General features: G+C 42.3%; 1 protein-coding gene across 8 annotated transcripts in view; it reads left to right on the top strand.

The window, feature by feature from the left end:
* Nucleotides 1–1634: 1634 nt before the first annotated feature.
* The window catches only part of Sncaip (synuclein, alpha interacting protein (synphilin)), a 148125-nt gene continuing 123164 nt past the window's right edge, over nt 1635–26595 (top strand). For 2 of the 8 annotated variants that reach the window (NM_001199151.1, NM_026408.4), the window contains exon 1: nt 1635–1774. The gene's annotated coding sequence lies outside the window, so the exon portion shown is untranslated. Of the gene's footprint in view, nt 1775–1817; nt 2883–26595 lie in introns of those variants that run through there. The other 6 variants (XM_006526191.4, XM_017317971.2, XM_030250578.1 and 3 more) reach the window with 5 other exon arrangements.

Consider the following 26595-nt stretch of genomic DNA (forward strand, 5'->3'; position numbering starts at 1 on the left):
ATCACAGCGTAAAAATAATCACATGGAAACAATGGTAAGTATGTAATCAAAAACATGTTGGGAATAGAAAAAAAAAGTAACAAAAGGACTATAAAAAATAGTAGGGGAAATAACTGAGGAAACATCACAAAGATCTCTGCCTTACACTGTGGCTTGCTGGTTGCTGTGGTCAGAAAAACCTCTTCACCCCCAGGCAATCTATTTTCTGCACATACAACAAAATCCAGTCTCTCCTTATTGAATCATGTAAACACTTGGATCAGCACAAGAACTGTAGGATGTTCGGGGCAACTGGAACGGAGATCTATTTCTCAGTGTTTATTGATTTCAATAAATTCAAATCTGAATTTTTCCAAGAAAGGGATTCAATGAAGTCAGGAGGGCAGGAACTGACATTTCTACTCTTGTCTAGCTCCACGTCAGAGAAAACGCCAATTCCATCCGTATCTACTGGATCGAAGCAACATGTGCTTTTCTCAGAGTTTACACCAGGAAAAAGAAGTTTTATTCTAACCAGATGTGAGAAAATTAAAACCAATATTCTAAAGTATTTTTAGTGGCATATGATGTCATCTGATTTCATATTTTCTACCAGGGGATAATACGTATTTTTAAAATCGTGAAGCCGCATTCCATGCATGTACTTAAGACATGATAAGTTACAATAAACAAGTGACAGAGCTGTATGATATATGCTTGGCTGTTTAGTCAAAAAGCTGGGGAAGAAATTTAGTCTTAGAGTAGGGAGGAGGATTAAAACTGTCTTCTGGTGACATTCAAGGCTGTCATTTCTAGGGGTGCCATTTACTTATGGTAGGTCTTCCAGGTAGAATTCCAGATGTGTGCAGGACAAGGACTGCTCTGATTGTCTTTACTACTAAAATCAAATTATGTATCTCATAAGAACGACTTACGGCTTCACTCTAATTACTCAGGGCAACCTAGCTTTTAAACCCCCGGGCCCTTCTTTCTTACTGGCAGTGTATTTTCTGTGACAGGCAGGCATACATCCCTCTGCCAGCACCCAGGTAGTATTGGATTTCCCTGTATCTCTCACAGCCATTCCCACCCTGGCTGAAAGGGGCAGGGGTGGGGGGTGGGCAAGATGACCCTAATTTGACCAGAACTCAGTCCTTCCTTCCTTCCTTCTGACAACCTCTAGCAAGCAGGTAACAAGAATGAAGCCCATGATGGCTTTCCTTTGACACACTCCAAATCTTGTCCCACTCCTGGGACAGAGATTTGTCCAAAGTCATTTAAAGCTGTCCAAGGGGGCAACAGAGAGCCAATGTTGCTATCAAAGCGTCTGTTCTCTCTGGATTTTGTTTCGGAAATAGGAAAGAGGCGGTCACCCACCGCTTGCAGGCATCACTGATGCCCCTACCATAAGGAATGCTAGGAGTAAAGTTACTATTATCACAGGGTCCTGGGTACACTGCTGAATTAACCAACTGTCATTTCAGACCCAAATCTCTAGCGCCACCCACCCAGGAGCACAAAACATTCTGGGTAAAAATCCCCCAGCCCTGCCCCTTTACATCCTTGGCTAAGTCTTTCAGGGTGGGCTAGACTTGGAAGAGGGGAAGGTTGGGGGTTGATGACGACGCGGTGCCAAGGCACAGCACTCTGGCCAAAACACTTCTCAGACACAACAGTTTTCCCAGGGCCGTGTTCCACCTTCCTTTTTCTCCGAGTATCGTTTCCCGGTTTTATGCTGGAACCTTGGAATGGTTTGGGGACCAATGAGGTGGCAGCGGTTGATTCATGGATCGCGGTGAGGGAAGATTTCATTTCCAAGGAGGAAAGAGCGCGCGGGGGGCGGGCGGGGGGGGGGTGCTGGAGAGGCAGCAAAGCCAGAGGGGAGGCGGGGGAGAAAGTGGGAAGAAGGGGCCAAAAGTGGGAGGGGAGGAGGGGAGAGAGCCTGCGGGGAAGAGCCAAGGCGGCGGAGGTGAACGCGCGAGGTAAGCAGAAGCAGCAGGTTCGCTGGCCGGGGACACCAGGGGAAGGCGGCTGCTGCTGAGGGGCGTGGGCTGGGCCGGGACGCAGGGGGACGGTCACTGTCGGTCCTGCCTGGTGGTTGCGTCCCTGAGCTCAGCGTCCCGCCGCCCCGGGTGTCCCCGCCCGCGCGCGCCCGTTGGGGGGCCCGGGGTGCGGCGCCGGCCGCCCGGCCGCATTGTGACGTAGCGGGGCCGCGGCAGCGCCTCCGCCGCCCGCCGGGTCTCCTGCGCCCGCCGCTCTCGCCGTCTGTCCGTCCATCCCTCCCGCCGTCCTCCCGCGCTCCGGTGAGTCCAGGTCCCAACCGCGGGCGCCGCAGGGAGGAGAGGGACGAGGGCAGCCCGTGCAACTTTGCACCGGGCGACACCCTGAGGGTTTTCGGGACCCCGGGGGCCCCCTTTGTGCCTCGGGTCCCTTCTGCTCGGGGCCGCGCGGTGCCGCTGCAGAGAGCTACAAGAGGAGAACGTTGTGGTAACCCAGGCAGCTTCACCCCGGGGGACCCAAGTCGCTCCCGCCTCGCAATCCCTGGCTCTGGTGCAGGGGATTGTTCTTTTCATTGGCCCTTGCGCTGGCGTTACGCTTGCTGCTACCTCGGATGGTCCCGGAGGCGTGGATGGGTTGTGCCAAGGCTCCTAGGAGCTGCCAGGGAGGGGCGAAGGCATGGTGATAGCTACACTAGTAACCAGAACAATAACAAACGTGAAGGGGATGCCGGGTGGTGTCGCTACCCGAGGAGAGCCCCTGGCCCATCATCCCCGAGACGCCTAGGCTGCCCCGTCCAGCCTCGGCTCCTCCTCCCGGCGCTGTCCGGCGTCCCGGGATTGTCCATGTCTTAGGGAAGGCTTCTTTCTGACCCTCTCAGTGGCGGTGACTTTCGTCTGCAGGTGGTAAGTAGGGATGAAGCCAACGTTGGCTATTGTCAAATGCCACGTTTTGTTTATTTCATTTTTTTTTTCTCGAAAAGAAAGGGGAGAATATTCTGAACCAGTTCTGGCAGCCATACAGTTTCCACAGGAAATACTAGCATTCTTTGAGGAACACGCTACTGCTTGCAGCAAAGAAAGTCTTCAGGAGACAAAAAGGCAACTGCATTGTTGCTCATTTCCAACTAGCCGCTAGGAGGGTGGAAACAGTGTTGTTTTTTCCTGCGGGAACATTGCTTTCCTTGGGAAAGTTAATTAAGGAAGCATTGCTGGCTGTGCCCTTTTTTTCACTTGCTGGAAGTGGGATGCCACTCCTCCTGGTTATTACTGACAAGTGTCCATCTAATAGCCCCTGGGAAGAAAGAGCCACCAACCACCGCAACAGTCTCCCCACACACCACGTGCTGTGGAGCTCGGCCAGGGCACAGTTTGCAAAATGAAATAAGGACTATCTTGGGAGATTTATGGGGATTACATTCGCGCAGACGTCAGTTCTCCAAGGTGTCAACTCTAAACACATTATGGTCAGGCATCATTTCGGCGCTGAATCTGCAAGCAGGCAAAAAAAAAAAAAATTCTCATTATGAAGCAGACATCTCAGTTGGGAATAAGTTCAAATCTGTATTTCATTTGTACACATTGAAAAATTCAAAAGTCAAGAGAGCAAGATTGTAGAAAGGCCCATATGCTAATGTGTGCACACCTGGGAGGCAGTGTCTATTGGCTGATTCTGATGTGACTTGATATTAAATTACTTCCTACATAGCAAAATGCAGGGAGATACCTTTAAACTGTCCTTACAACTAATAGAAGAATGTGTGACATTTGGGGGCTGATCACAGAAGTCTCTTTCTCAGGGAACATTAACCAAGTATTGCCCATAATGGAATAACTCGAGTTTCCAGGTCTAGATCAGAAAGTAAATGATGGCACTTCTCTTAAGAGTCATAGAACATCACTAATGTTAGTAATGCTGCTAAAAGGGAGGTTTATAAAGAGGTTTTATCAGTTTGAACATAACCTTTATCATCCCTCAGAGGTTCGTGAAGAGAGTTTACAAGACAGTACATCTGAAATGGTACTGCATTCGCTAATTCGATGTTTCTATTTGTCCGTGTCTGAAAGGAAGTGACTAAGGTCCGTGGATTTCTGTGTGCCATGTCACAGCTTTGCTGAGTCCAAGCAGCTGTTCAGTGCAGGTGTGCAGTGGAAACAGGGAATAGAAGCCAAAATCGTTGGGAGCACGGTTGTTTTGGAAGGACTTGGAGGGACTTCACTGTGCCTAGGAGGAGGGAAGCCCACAAAAACATCTAAAACATACAAATGCTCTTTGATATCATCAGAGAAAGCCCGGAGCCATGTTTCTTGCCAGATTTAGCTTGTTTCTTGTGAAAAGAAGAAATCTCCCAAAGTAGCAGGTGCATCATTAGAAGAAACACAAGGGACTTTCTCTCTTAAATGCAAAATCTAATTGAAGAGCCACAAGAGGATCCTGTGACACTCTTAGAGAAAGAGCCTAGTTTTTGGCACTCTTTCAGGTTACAGATGCAAATCCCATAGGAGAAATGTGTGTCTTCGGAGACAAATAATAGGTGGCGAGAATCAAATAGTTGCTTCTGTGAAACAGGAACCTGTATATGCTTATTTACTTTTGCTCTTTGACTTATATGCAAATTCACTTGCAGAGTAAAATTTCCTGAAATGAATACATAATTTGGTCTCTTAGCTAAACACTATGCATTATTTTCCAGTTAGTTGATAATAGACTTTATATTCTATGGTTGGCAGCTTGAATCTTTTATTAAACCTTTAAAATTAATGACCAAAGCTGGACCCAGTGACAGGTGGGGCACAGGAGGAAAATTACGAGGTCAGGGGTCATGTGTTATCCTTAGTGATCTCCAAGCCAGCTTGTCTCAAGGAAAAAAAAAAAATCTGAATCAAAAATAAAATTAATGATCAACAGAGGAATTGTTCATTGATGCTTGGCCCCTTCAGAAGTCTGACTAGATTCTTAAATAGTTATTGTATATTTGTGAATATGGAGAATATAAAAGTACAGATTGCAAGGGTCAGAGAGATGGCCTAGGGGCTAAGAGCACCCTGAGTTCTGTTCTCAGCACCCTTGTCAGGTGGCTCCCAACTTCTCTAACTTCAGCTACTGAATATTCAGTGCCCTCTTCTGGCTTCAGCGCTTGGACACCATGGATCCACTCACTGAGATACACGCACATAAAGAAAACAAAATAACTCTCTCTCTCTCTCTCTCTCTCTCTCTCTCACACACACACACACACACACACACACACACACACCCTGTGATCTCTTCGTAAAGGAATTAAAGGCAGAGAATAGGACACCTAAAATTGTAAATAATGTTGCAGAACATGAAACAAGACATGTTAGAATTGAGTTCCCTGAAAACTAAACAATAACCATGAAAGAATGTGGAGAAAAGTCCACATACCTCTTGAGCTATCTTATCAGTTGCCGACTGATGAATTATTAAGTCATTCTGTAATGTAGTTGCTTAAAACTACAAAATCTCATGCTTCTTTCTGTTGGTCAGCAGTTTGGGCTGGGCTCTGCTGATCCAATGAAAGTTCCTGCAGGTGACGTCATCAGTCAGATGGCAGGATGACCTTGGATCTTGGATGGCCTTGACTACTTGTCTTGCTGCTGTGCGGCAATTATCAAAGTTGCACAGGTGGACTGGGACAGGAACCTCTCTTTCTTTAGCAGGCTAGCCAGGGTCTTTTCACTCAGTACCCAATCTATATTCAGAGAGCAGTGGAAGGAACAGCAAGTGAGCAACCACTACAGAGGGGACAGGTGCTGAGTACCTATTCGTGTCATGTTGGCTATTCTCCCAAATTCTAATGTCATCGAAGATTTGAGGGGTTTAGAAAGGCAACACCTGAGATGGGTGGTAACTACAAAAAAATAAATTAGATTTTTAAAAAAATAAATCTATGAGACCTTTGAGTTCACTTGATTATAGAAGGACCATCCTGCTGAGGACTAGCTCATGAAACCCAGAAATGTAGAGCTTTGGTGCTTACAGGTCCCTCGGCATGTAAGATGAGAAGTGTCTACTGCATCATGGGTCCAGGAGACTCCAGACTTAGGATTAGGTGGCTGGTAATAGAGGTAGTAAAGCAGAGAGTCCAAATCATCCTGCGATTTAAAAGAGCTTAAGTGGCCGACAGAGGATTGTGTGATTAGGAGACATGGGGAAATCAGTAAGTGATTTATTCTGGAGGGAGAGAAAAACTCAGTCCCAGAAAGGCTTAGAGTGGGCTGAATATTATTCCGTAGGTTTGTATTTCACTGACTACTACACATAGACAAGTTGCTTTGAGTAAAGAAAGCCCCAGAAAACCAACTATGATATCCCCGATTACCTTAAGAGGTTAAAAGGAAGTTAGAAAAGGACCTTGTTGAGGAGGGAAGCAATGACTCTTGGTATGTGGCATCTTGGAGTAATGTTCCTTATTTAGTCGAGCCTAGCAGGCCCCATTGGCCTAGCTGGAGTGGCATACAAGTTCCTGAACCAGAAGCCTTGCTTATCAACCTGCCCAAGGTGGCCTGCAGTAGGATGTTCATCCCCAAGAGCACCACCAATTTGCACTGGAGGTAGACAAGGGTACAAGCAACAGATGCCCTCTGCTGAGGAATGCTTGAAAACTGAGTCGGGCCTAGCCACAGGATAGCGAGGCACATTTAGGTGAGCTGTAGACACAATAACAAAAGTTAAATCCATGGTGTAGTCTGGTTTTCTCCTGGAAAGCAAAGACAGAAAAGGTGGGCCAACAGAATGCCTCATTAGGATCCCTTCGCAAACCTTGGCTGGAGGACATTTTGCTAGGCAGGAATGGAATTCTAAACACGTTCTGCCTTTCTCCTGAAAACGTACTCAAAATGCTGCAGCGTCAGAATCAGTTATAGATAGCCAGGTACCATCAGGTGCAGCTGTTGGTCCAGACAGAGCATCTGGCCTCAGAGCTTTCACACGATCATTCTGAGCATCACATACACATGTGCTTTGAGAATGAGGCCTGGATGGACCAGCTTAAACCTGAGCGTACACTTTTATAGGCTTTTTTTTTATTGTCCAAGCCTGAGAACCCTGAAGATACTCAATAAATGTTAATTGAATGAATGAACATGCCATTATCTGGTGCAGTAACATTTTCTAAAACAGTCTGGTCTGGCTTTTCATTATTCAGGGTAGAGTTGGCTATAAAATCCCTATGTGCCTTTTGTGGACTGAAATGTTTCTGGGCACTTGTGATAGTAATTTAGGTTTTTTGTTTGATTTGTTGGTTGGTTTTCTTTTTCTTTTTTGCTTGTTTGTTTTGTTTGGGTTTTTTGTAATCTATCACTTATCAAAAAATAACTTTTCCTTTTGTGAAATAGAAATTGTTAGGGATCATGCTTTTTTTGCAAGAGACAGAAACCAAGTCACCTCAAGTAAGAAACAACAGATAGGGTAGCAGAGACATTTTGCAAAATCCCTTTCTGAGTCCCTGTCCTTTTCATGGTGCTAAGACTGTCTTAAAAAGAAAATATCAGAAAGAGGAGAGAGAGGGTACTATCCATGTACACAGAGAAGACATCTGTCTCGCCTGACTTTTCTGGAAATCAGGTCTTCTCACTGCATCCTGAGCCCCAAAACCCTGGCCCTGGGTCTGACTTCCTCATTATCTTCTCCACCTCCTAGTCAGCCACAGACACCTCCTGCCTCCATTTTGACTCTTTACCTCTTCTTTGAGATCATCCATGTTTCACTTCACAAGTCACCCAAAGAAGGTGCCTCAAGTCTCCAGTTCTAGTCAAACCTCTCCATGGCCAGCAGTTCTCTTTCTAAAGCAGTTGCATGCAGTCAAATCGTGGAGCTGTGTTCAGAACCATTCACAACCTTGTCACTGTCCTAGGGACAAGTCCAAGGTGTCGACCACAGGTCCTAAAGTCTTGTGGTGTGGGCTTTGCCTTCTTCTGAGCGTGCAAGAGAGGTGAAGGAAGGCTGTGCTCATGTTGGCTGGGCTGTATCATTTTTAAGGTCCTAGTTGGCATGGCTTTCTCTCATCTTCATGTTGTCATGAGAGCTACTGCCTCAGTGGGATACTATTGCATTCTTCTTGATCTCACAAGAGCCCATTGATGACTGCCCTCCCTTTTCTGTTCCCTGCATGACACTTCACCTTGTGATACAGCCTTCAGGATACAGGACAGTCTCCTGCTCTAGACAGATGGCTGAAGATTAAGACTGCACTATCTAGTTCTCATGGTAGCTTCACTTAACGCTGTATACACTGTGTGTGTACTCTGAATCTTTCCTCTTTGGAGATTTTTTACTCTTAGGTTTGTTTTTTTTTTCGGGTTTTCTTTAACTGGAGTCTCAGATTTGTAGCTCAGAATATTGAACATAAATCGAGATTCCTTTTGAAGGTCTTTTCAGATAGTTTATCAAAAGTTTTTTTTTTATGATTGGCTTTTAATTAGTCCCAAATGACCACATCAAGATAGAGCTTGATAAAGAAGCAAACCAAATTTTCTGGGCTGACATATATGGCTTGGGGATTGGGAGAATCATTTCTCAGATCACAAAGGAGGACAGCTAGTGGCTGCATTTGTGAGATCCAAGGTGCTCTGCTTGGGGTACTCCCTAGATTCCTTATATTGCTTTGCTTATTCAATTCTCTTTTGTTTCACTTGAGGAGACAAAGACTGACAGCATTGTAGTGTCTTGTTTCCCTGTGAACATCTCTCTAGAGATGGCCAAGCTGCAGGAGAATTCACCTGGGTGGCTGACCAGTCAAAACAAGCTTGGCCTTGAGTCTCCCCATTTCATCACGTGTCATGTTTTTAGTGCTGTTGTAAGATTAAATGGCTGCCCTGGAGAGGAAAACCTGGTGCTAGAGAGATGACCAGTGGTTAGGAGAGGTCACTACTCTTTCAGGGGACCCTACATCAGTACTCGGCGTCCACTTTGGCTGGTTCCCAATCAACTGTAACTCCAGCTGCAGGCATTCAGTGTCCCCTTCTGACTTACACAGGCAACTGCTGCTACATATGCATATACCACACACTCTCATAGGCATGAATAAGAAGAAATGTTTTAAAAAGGGAAATTGGAGCTGGGGCATGCAGGCAGAGGAGTTAATCTCAGTCTCCTCTTTGCAGACGAGAAGGCAAGAGTGACCAAATGAATTTACCACAGACGGGGTGAAGATGGGTTAACCAGTTGCTCTGCCCCTAGTGAACCACAAGCTGCTCCTAATTTGCTTGAGATGTTATTATCTTGGATCCCCCCCCCCCTCTGGCTCCCTTTGCTGCAGATGAATGCAGCAGACCAAACTACTCAGAAAGCAGTAACATGGCCAGTCCCTCTGTGTCTCTTCCTCACACCACAGTTAATTCTCCTGTTGCTGGCCTGTATCTCTCTAGAACCTCCCTAGAATTTCCCTTTAAGTGTACACACAGAAAGGTAAAACTCTCTACATGCAAAACAAGTAGGTGGTTTCACATTTTCTCATGGCGATACCATAAGTAAAAGCCAACATGGGACACCGATTTTAATAATATGTCTTCATTTACTCAGTGAGTCTAAAGCCTTAGCATTTCCATGTCGTCCAAATCATTGAATAGATACCTTATAGTCTTCTTATTTTTGCACACTAAGTCATTGAAATTTGATGTGCATTTTATACTTAACCCAGACTACCCACATTTCCAGTGCTCATCAGCTACTTGTGGCTAGTGGCTCCAAAGCAGAATACAGGTTTGGACTCTGGACTCCCTCTGATTCAGTCAACACTTAGCTCAAACCTAAGTTCTTGCCTGGACAGGAGGTATCTGTGGCTTTGGATTCTTCCCAAACCGGGTCAGAGGGTAAGGAATGAAACTTTGCCATCCCTCTGTATCCTGCTGTAGTATGCAATGGGCACTCATAAGCTGGCAACCATATTAATAAATGAAGGAGGTTATTTGCCACACTAAGTTTGATATATGAAGGCTTGCCTTTTCAGACTTAGCATAGTACATTCGCAACCTCTAGTTTCCACCTCCCTGCTCTGTCCAGAGTCACAGAACACTGTTTGGGTCAGACTGGATGACTGGGGCCCTCCATAGTCAGCAACTGAGTGATTGCACTGCTGTGTACGGAGCCTACATGTGTATTGCTTATCTTTTGATTTCAGTCTCCAAAGTCAAGTAATATTATGTTAAACCATAATACTCGTCCTAGGATAAGAAAACAAACAGGACAGACCAAACACAAAGAGTCATCTACTAGACACACCTCTTACTGAGATTACCGAAAGGGCCACTTGACATACAAAACATTGGTGCATGTGGCGAAAGCAAGCTGCAACAGGAAGCTGCTGGAGTCATCTTGAGCTTGCTCTGACCCCATTACTGTCCATTCAACTCCCCCCACCCCGAGAAAATGAGAGATTTACATCCTGAGTACAACTGCCTTTGCATACACAGCAGTATTTAAATTTCTGCAAGTGCTTCTAAATGGCTAAGAGCATGTTTATTTTGCATATCTACTTTATCCTCAGTGATAAATGTCACCCCAAACAATGCATTCAACCACATCTAAAAGATGGCTACTCTCATAAAACATACTAATCATATATGTAAAAAAAAATGCAAAGCTTGAAATCGGGAGAAGATACCAGAGTTTCATCTAAGCAATATAAAAAACAGTTGAAAACAGGGCAAAGAATCTGATTAGCTCAAGCCCATTTACAGGGTGCTTGGAGAGAAAGACAGAGGGCTCAGCCATTGAAAGCACATAGTTCCCTTGCAGAGGACCCCAGTTCAGTTCCCAGCACCTACATCCAACAGCTCCCTGTCTCCTGACATTTCATTTCTAGGGGATCTGGCACGCTCTGCTGTCCTCTAGAGACACCTGCACTCAACTGATTGACACACACACACACACACACACACACACACACAGGCAGACACACACACACAGGCAGACACACACACACACACACACACAGGCAGACACACACACACACACACACACACACAAACACACACACACACACACACACACACACACACACACACACACTAAATCTTCAATAATAATTTTTAAATGCCTTGAAGGCCCGCAGGATAGCTTGGTGGATGAAGGTGTCTCCTGCCAAGCCTCATGACTTGCGGTCTATCTTGAGGTCTCTGCCTGCTACCCACACTGTTAAAGGACAGAGCTGACTCCTGGAAGTCATGCTCTGACCTCTATACAGACAAGACATGAGTGCTGTTGCACATGATGTCTATGGTGCATGTACACACACACACACACACACACACACACACACAAGCGTGCAAATGCATTGGAATAAATAAATGTAGAGGGGAAAAAGTGCTGAAATCGATTAGCATTAAGCTTAACCTCAGTTTGACCAACATTTGTCAGTTTCGCCCTGGAGAGCCCCTTGACCTGCTTCAACTGTGCCTGATCAACCCAGGAAAAGTAAATCCCGCTGTCCCGTGCTGTGGATCAGGAGGATTAATGAACTCAGACAACATTTTGAGCAGTTTCATAAGGAAAACTCTACCCAGGGCAACTGGAGCATGAAGTAATATGCCAATATTTATTTTTGCAAAGTAAATTCCTAAAAGTTAGAAAAATCATCACATAGACCATATGGTAAATAACTACATACTAGCCATGTTTAAGTTATCCAACAGGCACGTCAGTAAGACATGGGCAGTTCAAGATAGACAAAGTTTTCATCCATTGGCTCTAATTTGGGGCCTTTCATCTGAGTCTCCTAAAAAAAGAATTCATGTTTCTCTGCAACTCACACACAGTTCTTCAAACACTGTGGCTCTGGGTTGCCGTGCTGGTGTAATTGAAAACCTATAAAAAGGCTGAGAGCTACTTTTGAATTGGCTCAGTGAACTTGGACAGGATTTGTCAAAGTGGCGAAAGGTTTAAAGGAATTTTCATAAATGAGGCCTCCAAGCTGTGCGTTAACCATAGAATTCCAATGTACTCCAAAGCACATGAACTCAGCACAGTGCCTCGGAGAAGAGCGGTCATAGAGAGATGGAAATAAATGATTCATTTTCGCTCCCGGAGTTGTGCTGAGGCAAGCACACTTTGCCGCTGATCATCACACTTTAGCAGCCCGCTGTGTACTGAAACTACAATTGAGAAGTCTAATCTTTAATTGAATTGAGTACCCACAGATTAACATGGTGAAATTCTCGGGTACCAGATGTAGTGCAGTGTTTACTATTGTTGCTAAGAAATAGAGCAGAGATCTTCGAAAGTTCCAGATTGATTTGCGGAGGAGGGGAAGTTCTGCTTCTCCCTGGTGGAGGATTTTTCACTACTCCTCACTCTCACAATGCCTGTAAGCACGTCTCATGCTCAGAAGCCCTGTGTTTTCAAAGCTTACGTTGCAATGGGTGCATAGGTGTGGTGCACAAGTACACCATCAGTGGCTATTTGAAAAAGTGTCCCGCCCCCAAAACCAGCATGAAATAAGCATCAAAAAGGATTGGGATCTTAGTGAAATAAAGTTACTCTATTTGTTACTTATCAAGAAAATACAAAGTTGCTTAGAATTTAACTATCACCAGACTTTGCATTCTGGCCTTAGTGGAAAATTGTCATATCATTTTTTTTAAATTTGATCCAGGTTGATGATTTTCCAAAATCATTAAAACATGCATATAGGAAATCCAGTCTATTCTGCTTTTCTTTCTTTTCTCCCCCATTTGGCAAGCCTTGCTGCATGATGCATTGTGTAATAGATTTTTTTTAATGCAAAGCTGACATTTGCACAGCATGAGTACAAGCTATGCCATTTTCCTTGCCTTGTCCCAGAGGACAAGAGATTGCTATGTGCTATTCCAATCAGGACCATGCATTAAAAATAAGTGTCCTCCCCAAGATCAAAAATAAGAAAAGAGAAACTGAAAAAAAAAACCCGCAGAGACAAATTCCTATTTGATCTATTTGAGGCAGACTGTTATACTCAGGGTCTGGTATTTCAAAGCAGGGGCCTTCCTAAGAGAGGGCAAACCAGCTAAACACTTGACTGGCTGTCTCCTGGATCAGAGTTGAGAGAACCTGGGCTCGTTACCAGATTCTATCTTATATCCAATCTCAGAACAAGCTGGATAGAATTAGGAAAGGGCTGCCACTGGCTTGCCAGCAGCCAGAATCATGACTATGTCAGCAAATGTCCTTAGCTATCTCCAGCAGTTATTAGAACACACTCTTACCCACCTTCAGGACAATTGCCGGCGAGTTGCAGTAGAGAGCAGGTTGTTAATTTTGGTAAGAGCTTATTTCTCAGCCTGTAAAAGTATCTAGCCCAATGTTGAAGGGTATCACATGATCAGTGTACACTAGCTGGAGAACTGAATCTTTCAACATGTCTTGAAAAGTGAATGTGTTTATAATCTAAGACTCTAGGCTAACTCCAATGCAATTAGCCAAAGTTAGGGGGGTTTAATTTACAAAAGAAAATCACATATTTATACCCAGAGCATCTGAATAAAAGTCCTATGAGATAAGTAGGCAAAAATGCTGTTACTGGCAGATGTTTGGCAGACAGTTTTAAAGGTAAATGAAATCATAAGAGGTTAAATCTGGCTTGTCCAGAACTTTTGATGCTAGGAAAGAATTTGGAGCTTTGACAATAATGAGATAGAAAAATAAGATCATAAAAACGAACATATAAATTACAAACTTGTTCAGAGTGTTAGCTCCTCTCATCTCTGTTATCTGCCCAGAGGACTATGAACCCCATTGGATAATAATGCTAGAAAGGATGGTAGATATGTCCTGGTTGTAAGCATGGTGTTGAACATCCGAGCAAGGGCTGCATTATCTAGCTGCTTATAAAACCATGTAGTTTGGGATGGTTTATAAAAACTTTTCAATGTTTCGATACAGTTTCATCCTTTCTTCAAGGTCAAAAATTATCAATTACTCCACATGTGAGCTTTAGTGGTATGGCTTAAATAGAAATAGTGACATCAGTTCCATCCACTGTGTGTGCTAAAGCATATGTTGGATGCTTTGTGGGCCATCAATGAGAAACACTGCAGATTGAACGCACAGCTAGTGTGCTAGGCTCTTCTGCTACACTACCAACCCAACTTCTCATTGCCAAATAAATGAACTGGATATGCCATTTATTATCCCATTGTTTAAATCCTTCAAAGTTTAAAGGGAAAAGAATTATTATTTTGCAAATGTTGTAAGTGAGGGGTGGGGGCAGTCAGGGGCCAAGGTCATCCAGTGCTTCCATGGCAGAGCTCAGCAGTGAAGGAGGGGTTCCGTCTTGTTTCTTAGTACATGCTACACAGTCATTACATATCTGGAAGAGAAAGCTATGGCTTTCAAAGTATTTAGTAAATTAAAACAAAATCCACATGGGATAATTGAGAACGTCTAGAGTAATAGTCTCCATTTGTGACTTCTAAATAACAATAGGATGGAATCATGAACACTTCCGCCTCTTTGGGTTAATTACTGTAAGGTTTGGGATTCAAAGCACTTCACATTTCTGTCTTCTTGGTAGTTTCAAAACAGATGGTGTTATGGTGGGATTTCTCCCCAGCTCCTGCAGAAGAGACCATTATTGAGATGATCGGTACTTCTTTGGCCTCTCTCTTAAAGAGCTTGTTCTTTTAAGCCCTCGATAGTAACTCGCTTTGTGATTTTTAGCAGTATTTCACCCAAACTTATGCTCATTAAACTGTTTGTCAAGAATGAAAACCAGAAAGTTCCCTGAAGAAAAAAAAGCCAGTTTGAAAAACAAACCATAACATGCATTCTTTCCATGTGATAATAAATATTACACATATTATTGAAATTCTAGACCATATGTATGAATGTATCTTTCAGTGTCTTGGGGGAAAATGTCCACATATCCTCCCTCTAACAATGTAGGTGGGGGAAGGGAATTTCAGAAATCCTTCCTTTTTTTGTTTTTGTTTTTTACAATTAAGTAGAGGTTAATTGAAAGGTGTTTTATTTATGTCAGCCAAAAAAAATATTTATATATCATCCCTCCTGAAGAAGGAGCTGAGCAGACAAAAGCAAATATCCCATTGCTACATGACCTAGCACTTCAAGGACGCAATATTGTCATTTGGAACCCTGGAGTCCTGTTTTTCTTTCATTCTTTCCCCACTAGTATTTTCTTCAAACTCTTTTCCAGGTAGGATTCCTTCTTGCTATTTCTTTAAGAATATGTTTTTATATATTTAAAGTTATACAAATATTAGCTTTCTCAAGTATGTATTAATTATCTTTCAACTATCCATAACCTTCCATTCTGGTAATCAAACCCACATCCTACATGGGATAGGCAGCTGCTCTGTTGAGCTGCACTTCCAGGCCAAATTATCCTGTCCTGAGATGTTGTGCCATAATGCTCTAAAGCAGCGGTTCTCAACCTTTCTAATACTGCGACCCTTTAAAACAGTTCCTCACATTGTGGTGACCCCCAACCATAAAATTATTTTCATTGCTACTTCATTACTGTAATTTTGCTACTGTTGTGAATCATAATGCAAATACTTTTGGAGATAGAGGGTTGCTGAAGGAGTCCTGACCTACAGGTTGAGAAGAGCTGTCCTAATGTCTCCTTGTCCTTCCTTGTTCTCTATCACTGCCTTTCACTGTTTTTGATTTCCTCTTTTATTTTATTTTCTCCTTGAATGAAATAATCACATTTTCACCAAGAAGGGAGTATGTTCCTAGTAATTTCTATAACCATACTGTTTTAGAGTCAGTTGTACTGATTCAAGTGGCAGTAGGCTAAGAACACAATGAAGTCCTTCGTGGATTGCACTGAAAATACTACATTAGATCTAAGTACTTTCCCTGACTGTTTTCCAAACACTAATCAGGGACTGTTAGTGGTGCCATTGATGTTACTTGCACGGAGAGGTCTCAGTATTCTGTGCACTCATTCCATGAACACATGCTTTAATACCTTTCTGGGTATGAAGTCTTTCCCTCTTAGGAATTTCCCAAGCAGTGATGGAAGGTGTCTATCGATAGTAAGGACAGGGGCCCATTGCTCTAATAAGAAAGAAGTGAACAACGGACCTTCCCCACAATACAGAGGGCATGACCAGATTACCACAGGCTTCCCAGAAAACATGACATTTCATTTAGAGGTAAAGACTTTATGAATGGTCACCGGGCAGGAAATTTAAAGGAAAGCATAAGAGTCGGACAGAACCTCAAATCATTTTTCGGTGTCATTTTACGCTAAGACATATGGTGTGGGAGTGGCTGCCATTAAGGTTCAAAGAATGACTGGAGCCAGGTCTTGATCCATTTCCCACTGAAGAGGAAGGGGGTTTATGTACCACATTTGCTGAATGATACTGATATATAATCCTGTGTAGACTGCACCATGCGTTCTTGAGGTTTAGCCTGTCACCTCTGCTCCTGATGTCTACACTCTTATCTCTAATCCTGGGCTAGCAGCCCTCTTTGTCTTCTCACCATCTGAACTCTCATGTTCTCTTTAAAACGTTGGGGGGTGAGGAGCAGGAAGGGATGTATCTCACAAACCTTATACTCTCAAAGAAAATCTCTTTTCTTTCAAGATCTTGGCTTTGTTCCAATTTCCTAGCTAGTGAATAGTTCCAGCTTTCAAGGAAATTGTCTGTAATGATGCCTACTCTCCAACCATCCCCCACCTCCTAGCGTGCAGAGACTCAACAAGTCCTGCTTTTTATAGTTTTTATGTTACTCTCAATATTTGTATTTCTTCTGGCCCCATTTATCTTGTCTTTATTAGTGTTGCCATCATCATCTCCTGTGATTTTGTAGCAACTTTCTTTCTCTCTGTCTTTTTTTTTAATTGAAAAAAATTCATATAATATATCCTCTTCACCATTTTCCACTCTCCAAACTCTTCCAAGATCCTTTCTACCTCCCAACATATTAACTCCATCCCTCTTCCTTCTTTCTCTCTTTAGAAAACAAACAGGCAAACAAAAACATGCAGAGAGAGAGAGAGAGAGAGAGAGAGAGAGAGAGACTCACATGAACACACATACACACCAAAACAAAACAAAACAAAACAAAACAAAACAAAACAAAACAAAACCCACTAAATTGGAAACCATAAGACCGATAAGACAAAAGCTGCCCAAACAAAGCCATATGAGATAAAAGTCTACAGAAATACCATTGAGTTTGCTTTGTTTCGCCCTGACCATCACTGCTAGGCATGGGACAGCTTTTACTTGTGCTTAATATCGTAGCAACTTAATTCTACTACTTTCTGATCTCGCCCTGCATCATTCCTGAAAGTGATTCATTCAAAGATTTTTGCTTGCAAATGTGTACTAGGTCTTCATTAGGTTTGGACTAGAAACCAAAATCCTCAGTAAGACATATAAATCTTCATGATTTTGGTCTCATCCACACATTTGGCTTCATGGAACCCATGGCCTACCCCCTCTTTCTCGACACCATGATTGCTATGATTGCTGAATGACTTCAGTATCCCAGACATTCCCAGAGACTGTTGGTCTCCTGGGTATTTTCCTTTTCTTGTTCATTCTCAGCCTTCTTGCCCTGTCAACTCATTTCCTCTGCCCTCTGCCCTCACCTCTCTATCTGTGTGGTAGAAGATTATTTACTTTTGCCCACGGACACCTCAATGCCAGACATCATGTTTCAATCACATCTGCTGTCCTCTTTCTGCTTCTTTTCACGTCTGGTGTGTAGCTGTGGCACAAGCAATAGCGTTCTCTAAGCAGTCATGGCAGACCAGGTGGTGCGTTAATTTATTTACATATATTTTCTCTTTTAAGAAGTTCAAACAAGATGGCAGTACGTTTTTGGATGTGATATGGCAAGTTAAAACGGAAGGTTAGGCATTGTGATTTTTCTGATGATGAACTCTCAGAATACTATATTAGTAAAAACAAGTTAATTTTTAGACCTAGAGTAACATAAAGGTAATAGCTCAAACAGAGAAAACTTACTCTAGTGTTTTCCAGTGATGTTGGATCACAGGTACATGAGTGGCTGGGATGCACAGAGAACTCGGCACATGTTCCTTAGAAGTCCAACTTACAAAGTCAGTAAAAATTCGAGGCAGCAAACTTGTTAGAATTAGAAGACCAACCAACCAATAACAAGCACAGAAAAGAAGTAGAATACATGACCAAAGCCTAAAAGGAAAAGAGTAGATATATCATGAGACAGAGACATTATCAAGACACATGAAAATTGTCAAATTAGAATATATAACCAGAGCCTAAAAGGAAAAGAGTAGATATATCATGAGACAGAGAGACACCACATGGCTTTTAACCATAAACTGGTAAAATTATGAAGATACATGAAAATAATTAAATTAGACTCAACGTTTATAAGCATAAGTTCTATGTGTTATTATTTGTACTATTTACTCTTTGAGATTATACTATAATATCATTTTTACCTCCTTGTCCCTCTAAACCCAGATATATACTCCTTGCTCTATTTTCAAATTCATGGCCTCCTTTCTGTTAATTGTTCTCAAAAATATATACATAGATGTATATGCATATATATTTTAAGGACATAGTATTTAATACATGTATACCCTGGTCAGTCTATATAACGTTACTCATATGTATGTTTTCAGGGCTGACCATGTGGTACTGGGGAGCCATTTAGTGTGCTCTTTCCTGGAGAAGACTAATTTTTCCACTGTCAGCATTCAGTTTCAAGCAAAATAATTCTAACCTTAAAGGCTCATGGTTAGGTTCATTGTTAGGAAAGAATAATGGTTCATGTGGACACTTGAACCAGAGTACCTGTGTTAATTTGTACAAGCTGCTAAAATAAAATATGAAAAGCTGGGTAGCTTATAAATAGCTGAAACGTATTCTTATACTCCCAGAGCAAAGCTGAGAAGCACCAAATCACGGACCACCAGATTCAGCATCCAGTGAGGAGCCACATTCTGGTTTGTAGATGCTGTACCCTCAGTGAGTCCTCACAGGATGAAAGAGCATCAGGGAGCTCTCTAGATCCTTTGTGGAGAGTACTCACTCCTAACCCATTCACCTTTCAAGGACACCCACCTGCTAATACTGGACTTTAACTTATGAACTTAGAGGAACAAAGTTCAGACCATAGCATTGCCTAACAATCAGAGAATTCATGATCTTTGATATTAACCCACTGAGACTCCACTAAAAAAACAAAACAAAACAAAACAAAAAACAAACAAACAAACAAAAAACGCTTCACTTTCTTAGACTCAACAGATGTGGAGCCTCCTCCCAACACAGCTTCCCTTCTCAAAACATTCACCTTGCATTGTTTCTCCATCATAATAATACTTACCCAAATGCAGATGCCAAGTTCTATTGTTTGTCTATTGGATTTCTTCCTCAGTACTATTTGTTATTCAATACCGTCTTCATGAATCTTTGCGTTGTCTTTGACCCAAAGCAGAAATTCAGCAAACTTGTGTTGAATGAATGAGTGAGTGTGCAAACATATCTTATTTTCTCTTTTGTCCCTGGGATAAAATACTCCAACAAAAGCAACTTCAGTGAGAAGGGTTTGGTTTAGGTGCAGCTGATCATGATGGGGAAGGCACAGTGGCAAGATCTTGAAGCAGCTAGCGACTCTTCAGCCATGGTCAGAGGGGAGTCTGTGAGCACACCGGATACTGATGCTCAGCTCCCTGTCTTTATGCAGTCTGGAAGCCTCAGCCTACGGATCAGTCCTGCCTGCACTTAATATGTGTCTTTCCACCCCAATTAATGCAGCCAAGGTAATCTTCCTCAGGCGTGTTCAGAGGCCATCTCACAGCTAATCCTCGAGTCTAACATTTTGTAGGATGGCATCCTACAGAGATTGTGCTGCCATCTGACGGTGTTTTGGGGTTTTTGACATTGCTGATTTTTAAAATGCAAAACTTGTTCACCAAAAATTCAAAATAAAACATACAAAGCTATATATCAATTGAAAAAAAAATCCTCCAACTTGGAGACAAATAATTTACCATCTTGGTGTGTTTTCTGAGATTGTTTATTTGATATCATAGCTATTTATAATCTGGATATATCATTTTGTAGTCTATGATTTTAGTAGGTATTCAGTAATCAGTCCGGTTTTATACTCTAAAAAAGATTTTTATCCTGACTTCTGGTTTAAAATGGAGTAAACGTACATTTATCCCTGCCTTTTAAAACAACAGAAATAACGAAACACAAAGAGGAAAATCCACATCTGTAATGAGGCAAGGCATTGGCAGCCACCTCAGAGCACAAACCTTACAATTCACGCCAAGTCTATAACGTGTGGACACAGGTGAAGGAGGATGTAAGAACCTACACTTATCTCATCTCCTTGGACATTGAGCAAGACATTGGTTTCCCTCAAATTAAGTGCATTGCCATAAAGCCATCTCTAGTGCTTCCTGGTATATGTGTCAAGACTCAACTCTGTAGCAAGACTCTGGGAGAGGTTAGGAGTGGTGCCATAAGCAATCACATTGTCACACCACTTGAAGGTAGGCAAGATGGGACCAGAGAGGAACCACCCTATGCCCCTTTTTGTTTTCTTCCCTTAATCTTCTGGCTGAGGGAGCCTGCTGAAAGTGAACCGGGGAAAGGAGGGGGCTGGCAGCAATTGCCTTTAAGAGCAAGCAGAGGGAGAAGCAGGGTCCAGAGAATCAAAGGCTTTCTGGAAGAGCAAGGCAGGCTGTTAGGGAAATGCCTTCCTCGTTTCTGCCTCAACACATGGAGACACTCAGTAGTGTGGGGTGAACTGAAAGGATACCTACTTTCTCCCTAATCTCTTTGTTAGACAGACTTGGCCACTGTGGAGAAAATAGCCCATTAAGATTAGAAATAAGAATGAAATAGCTGAGCTTGGATAAACTTTGTGTCGTTCACAGAATGAGGTTAGCACCAAGATAGGTGCCATAAATCAAAGACTAAGCAACCCAGCACAAAAGGGCACGTGTTTCTGTAATTGTGAAATGAGCTCCACAGCAAACGGTGAAGCTGAGCTTTTCAAATTGCTGAAGTGTCACCGTTTATTTATGAGCCAAGATAAAACTCATTTCTAGATAAATGACTAAATTGAAATACTATAATGCATACCATTCAAGTGCTGTTATGGTTAAAAAATGTGACCATAAAAACGTCACATTATTACGGAACCTATTTGTTGGTTGGGTATTTTCTGACTTCTATCTCTCAGTTTATTGACTCCCACTAGGGTTTTAGTGCTTGCCTTGCACAGCCAATGCATAGTAGCTGTTTTAGAAGTGGGAGACTGCCCTTTCTAACTGGCACAGCCTTGAAAAACTCAGAAACTTAAACCAGAACCTGTGTTCTTGCTAATGACTTTGGACGAGGTAGCCACAAAAGCTTTGTTGGCAGCCATCATACCTCATTCACAGAAAAGCATTGTGCTCTTAACACAAGATCATAGTTAACTGGAAACTACATCTTTCCTCCCAGTTGGTCTTCTATTCCCTGTAAGTGCTTAAGCTCTCGTGGTGAATCTGTTCAACCAAAAAGAGCAAATTTCTTTTCTCCAGTCTTCTCGGTAGAGCAATACAGTAGGGCTGGTACATTAAATGGAGCAAAATGCAGCTTATATAATCAACAGAGAATGGGCACCCCATTTCACAGCAGAGCAGTCCTGTTTAGTGTGTCTTGAAGGCCACAGGTTGTAGTCTGCTACCAAGGCTACTAACACTTCGGATGGTGATGTGATTAGGCCACAGTGGATAATGTTTGGAGATACAAAGACTGTAAGTCCTTTAAAAATTGTAGAAATTGGGCAGTGGTGGTGCATGCCTTTAACCCCAGCACTTGGGAGGCAGAGGCAGGCAGATTTCTGGGTTCAAGGCTAGCCTGGTCTACAGAGTGAGTTCCAGGACAGCCAGGGCTATACAGAGAAACCCTGTCTCAAAAAAAAAATGTAGACATGAAATACACACTGTGATAGACCTGGAGGAAGTAAAAGGCTTAAGCAAGAGTAGATCAGTATGGGGCAGAGGGAAGATGGGTGATTTGGTAAAGGTGCTTGTTGAACAAGCCTGGAGATCCAAGTTCAAACCTCAGAGCACACATAAAGGTAGAAGGAGAAAACTGACTACAAAGTTGTCCTCTGTTTTCCCCATGTGTGACATATCAGGACACTCTGCTCTCCCCCTTTCCCCCAGCATATGAACACATACATGAGAAAAATACTAATGTTTTTTTAATTAGATATTTTCTTCATTTACATTTCAAATGCTATCCCAAAAGCCCCCTATACCCTACCCCCACCCTGCTCCCCTACCCACCCACTCCCACTTCTTGGCCCTAGCATTCCCCTGTACTGGGGCATATAAAGTTTGCAAGACCAAGAACCTTCTCAACCCAATGATGGCTGATTAGGCCATCTTCTGCTACATATGCAGCTAGAGACACGATGTTTTTTCTTGAAGAATAAATAAGTATGGAAGACTGTGCTCATGGTGAGGAGAGAAGTGAATCTGATAAATAGTAAAGTCCCATCCTGGAGATGAATCAGGGCTGGCTTAAGCACTCCAGTGGGGTCCTAAGAAGAAGCAGCCAAGTCAAACTGAAAATGGAGTGAGCAGTTAATAGTAGCTAGCCCTTACCAAGAGCACTCTTCTACAGGACTTTGTATAAGTTAACCAATAGGCTCTTCACAATTGCTCAATGCATTGTAAGATATTTTGCATATCTTCAGAAAAGAGGAAGAGTGAGGAGGAGAGAGGGAGAAAGAGAAGGAGAGAAGGATGAAGTCAGGATGAGAGTGATGTGCCTAAGTTACATGGTTACTAAAGCTCAGCTGAGACTTGAACCCTGGTACATGTTCCCAGAGGTTGCACTTCATTACCTCTGTCTGATACGGTTTACAATAACAGGAGTTTATCTCTTTATTATGTAAAAACATGAATTGGCACCTAGATGCTTCATCAGAGTTTCTACCTGGTTAACTGGAAATTCCCCAGCAGAGAGGTGCTGAGGAAGAGAAATCAGTGCACAGGTTTCAGGAAAGTGGACATGAGGTACTGACATTGTGAGAGGAAAAATATTGGATGGTCTAGAGAAAGGATTTTAATATCAAAGCCTAATTTAAGAAATGTAGATTCATATAAGAATGATCACTTCATCTATTTCTGCTCTGCAATAGAAAATTGTCTTAATAGGAAATGTGAAATCTTGAAGTTTTGCAATAGTCCTAAATTAAATATCAAGTAAGCTAGAAACATGAGAAGCTGTTGGCTTTGACGTGTACCTTAAGCTGGGGATTATTCCTTCAATCTTGCTCCCTGAGGCAAAAGTGATGGCGATCCTGTAGCTGTGGGTTTAGTTTCTTGGAGAACTCTGAAAGGAACAGGTGCCAATGACCCAAGGAATAAAGCCACTGCCTGTGGCTACTCATACTGTCAGAATTACAGCACTGCTTGAATAGCCATTCAGTTTTGCAAATCACAAGAATTAAAATGATCATTTGCCTAGATTAAACTAGTTTTCTTTCTTTCTTCTTTTTTTCTATCATTTTCACCAAAAGTACTCCTATGTGGTTTTAGGGCAATCAGATACTTCTCCATTGAAGGGAACTAGAAGGTATCCTAGTTGGGATGGTGCAGGCGGCCTGCCACACGTGTCTGGAGGATCACTTGTGCATAGCAAATTCTCTGGAAGCGGGCCTTCAGTGGGAAGTGAGTTAAATAGTACAAGTCAACACTTCTGGATTAAAAGAAGGGGCAAAAGAAGGTGGGCTTCTCTTGGTAAGTCCCACCTAAGGCCCCAGCAAGATCATGGAGACCCTAAAGGCTAGGGAGTCCTTCAGCACTAAACCAGGTTACAGTGAAGGGACCTGGCCTGTACAACCCATGCCATCTCATCGACAGCAGGATCGTGATAAAAGATGACTTGCTAACCAAGGGTCAATTCCTACCGAAAGTTGACAGCCTTGGACACTGGGCAGAATCCTTCCCAGGATCCAGGGGAAGTGAAATTTGAACAGCATACAATGGTGTCCTGGGTCATAATGATAATCTCTATAGTTTATAGTTGGCATTTATTTCCTAGTTACTGTTTCGTAGAACCCATCTTTCACAAAGAAAGTGAATTTAAAAGAGAATCGTTTTAATAAGACTCTTGCTGTAGAGAAAAGAAAATATATGCTGATTGGCAAGAAAGTGAGGGGCATGCATATAGCTGAGTGATAGGTAAATAGATAAATAGAATAGGTTGCTTTTTTTATGTACTGTGTTCTCTAAAGTTTGTAGCTTCCTTGCAAGAAAAGTGTGTTCATCCCCATTCAACTGATAAGTAGAATTGGAGCATTCAAGAGACTGATGAGGTCAGTCATTTAATGGTATAATCATGATATCAGGCCAACTCTACCCAAATCAAAGACCTTACTCAGTCATATCCTATGCTGTTAGTTCTAGCCCTTGAAATACATCCAGAAGCTTTCTGCTTTGATAGATAACTTTTGCCTCTGTTTCAACAGTGCTTTCTTATCCAGAAATTTGTCATCACAGACCTCAGACGTTTGATATTTAAACTAAGCATGTATCTTTGATCCTTGCCACAAACTTCTATCGAAAAAAAAAGGAAGTACTTTATCTTTACTCTAGCAGGACATCGTGCTAACAGTGACCTGGCATCTTATGGAAACAGACTATTCTGAATGCCTGGTGTGGTGGTACATGACAGATGCTGAGGCAAAAGGATGCTGAGTTCAGTGTAAGTGAGGGATACCTAGGGAGATGAGGCCTGCAAAAAAGTGATAGGAGAGAGAAGAGAAAGGATGGGAAAAGAAAACAAGCAGGAAGTGAGCTACTACTGTGCACTGGCTTCTGCCCTGTCCACCTGCAGTGCATTTAATAAATGAGAAGCAGATAGAGGAATTGAAGACACATAATGTGGGAGTCAGTGTACACCTACACTTAGTTCCCACTTGAACATAGGGAAAGGGCAAATATGTTGCACTGGCTAGTTTCTCATCATCTTAACATAAGATAGAATCATGAAAAGAAACTTAAGCAAGTCTTTGGGATATTATTTTTAATTAATAATTAATGTGAGGGGGCCAAGCCCACTTTGGGCGGTACCAACCCTAGGCAGTTGATCCTGGTGATGTAAGAAAGTAAACTGAGCAAGCAATGGAGAGCCGATCAGTAAGTAACACTCCTCCGTAGCCTCTGCTTCAGTTCCTACCAAGCTTGACTTCTGCTCTGACTTCCCTTTGGACTGTATGTTTAAGATGGAAACAAACCCTTTTATTCCCAAATTACTGCTAGTTGGTGTTTCCTCACAGCACTAGAAACAAACTAGAACACATGAACATATATGCACTATGCACACAAGTACATAAAGAAGCAACCCAATCATTACCTGATCCTAATTATCATTCTTTAATTTATAATGATGACACTCTAAAACCAGTAGAAAGGAATACTTTAGATATGTGACTAAAATAAATTTTGAAGTGAATTTAAACCTCCTTTCGATCTAAATAACTTCCTGCGGCATGTCATTTCATTAGAATGCCTGAGTGATGTATCTTTTTTTCCCCTTCTTCTGAAACTACGGTTGACTGATTTCCCACAGTTGAATCATGTTACAAATGATAACAACACTCTCATTGCTCCGTGACAGTTGGCTTCCTCTGATTTGTTTTTGATGCCACAATTAAAGTAGACAAGGTTCTGTTGTTCCTCTGTTTATTTTAATAGAGTGCTGCTGGAGTCAGGTAACCCAAGAGACAGATATTTGTCAGATATTCACATATATCATCCTCCGTAGTTAACAAAAAGGGGTAAGGAGAGTGGTCATGCTTTCAGCCTTGATATTAAAAAGGCAACACACAATCTCAATCTGAAGAGGTTTTACCTCCTTTTTTAGCAGCTGTTACTTTATTCATGCCTTTGGTTCGATTCAATCGTAATTTAATGGAGGATTTGCAGAGCAGTTGGAAAAGGCAGCTATTTCTGTGTGATTGATGCAGTGTTCCATATAAATCTTATAACCCTGCGTTATAAATCACGTGGGAATGTAGTATGAAAAACAGATGACTGTACAGTTGCTTTTTGAAGCACAGAAAAAGGCAGTTAGGTATCTACAGATAACACCGGTGCCAGTATATCATGAACATGTAGCTGCGCGAGTGTTCGTTAACAATCCTAAGGCAGGCAACTTAAAAATACACACTCACAACTTATCAGCATCAACTCGAAGGTCTCTAAATTGGGTTATCACTTCTGGAACTGCAAAGACTGACAATTTATTTTATTGTTCCAGGTATGAAAATTGTCATACAATATTATTGCGTATATAGGTATTCATATGTTATGTTGAGGATGGCAATTTACAAAGAATTATACATAATAACTAATTTAAGACTGCCTTTGGGTTCTGTATGAGATCACGAGCTTAGCACTCATATGAACCCACAAGAATTTGTACACAACGTACACTGAGTTATGAACTTGTAGGTTTGCAATCTCCATCGTATCTAAAGGAAGCTCTTTGTTGACTAGAACGTCAGAAGCAAAGCTCCTTTCAAAAACACAAGGACAGGCATTCCAAAGCTGGATGTATACAGAGGCCAGGAAGGGATGTATACAAGGAGGGGGACTTGAGTAGTCTACTTGGGACAGAT

This window comes from Mus musculus, chromosome 18, assembly GCF_000001635.26.
Source record: "Mus musculus strain C57BL/6J chromosome 18, GRCm38.p6 C57BL/6J".
Classification (NCBI taxonomy): Eukaryota; Metazoa; Chordata; class Mammalia; order Rodentia; family Muridae; genus Mus; species Mus musculus.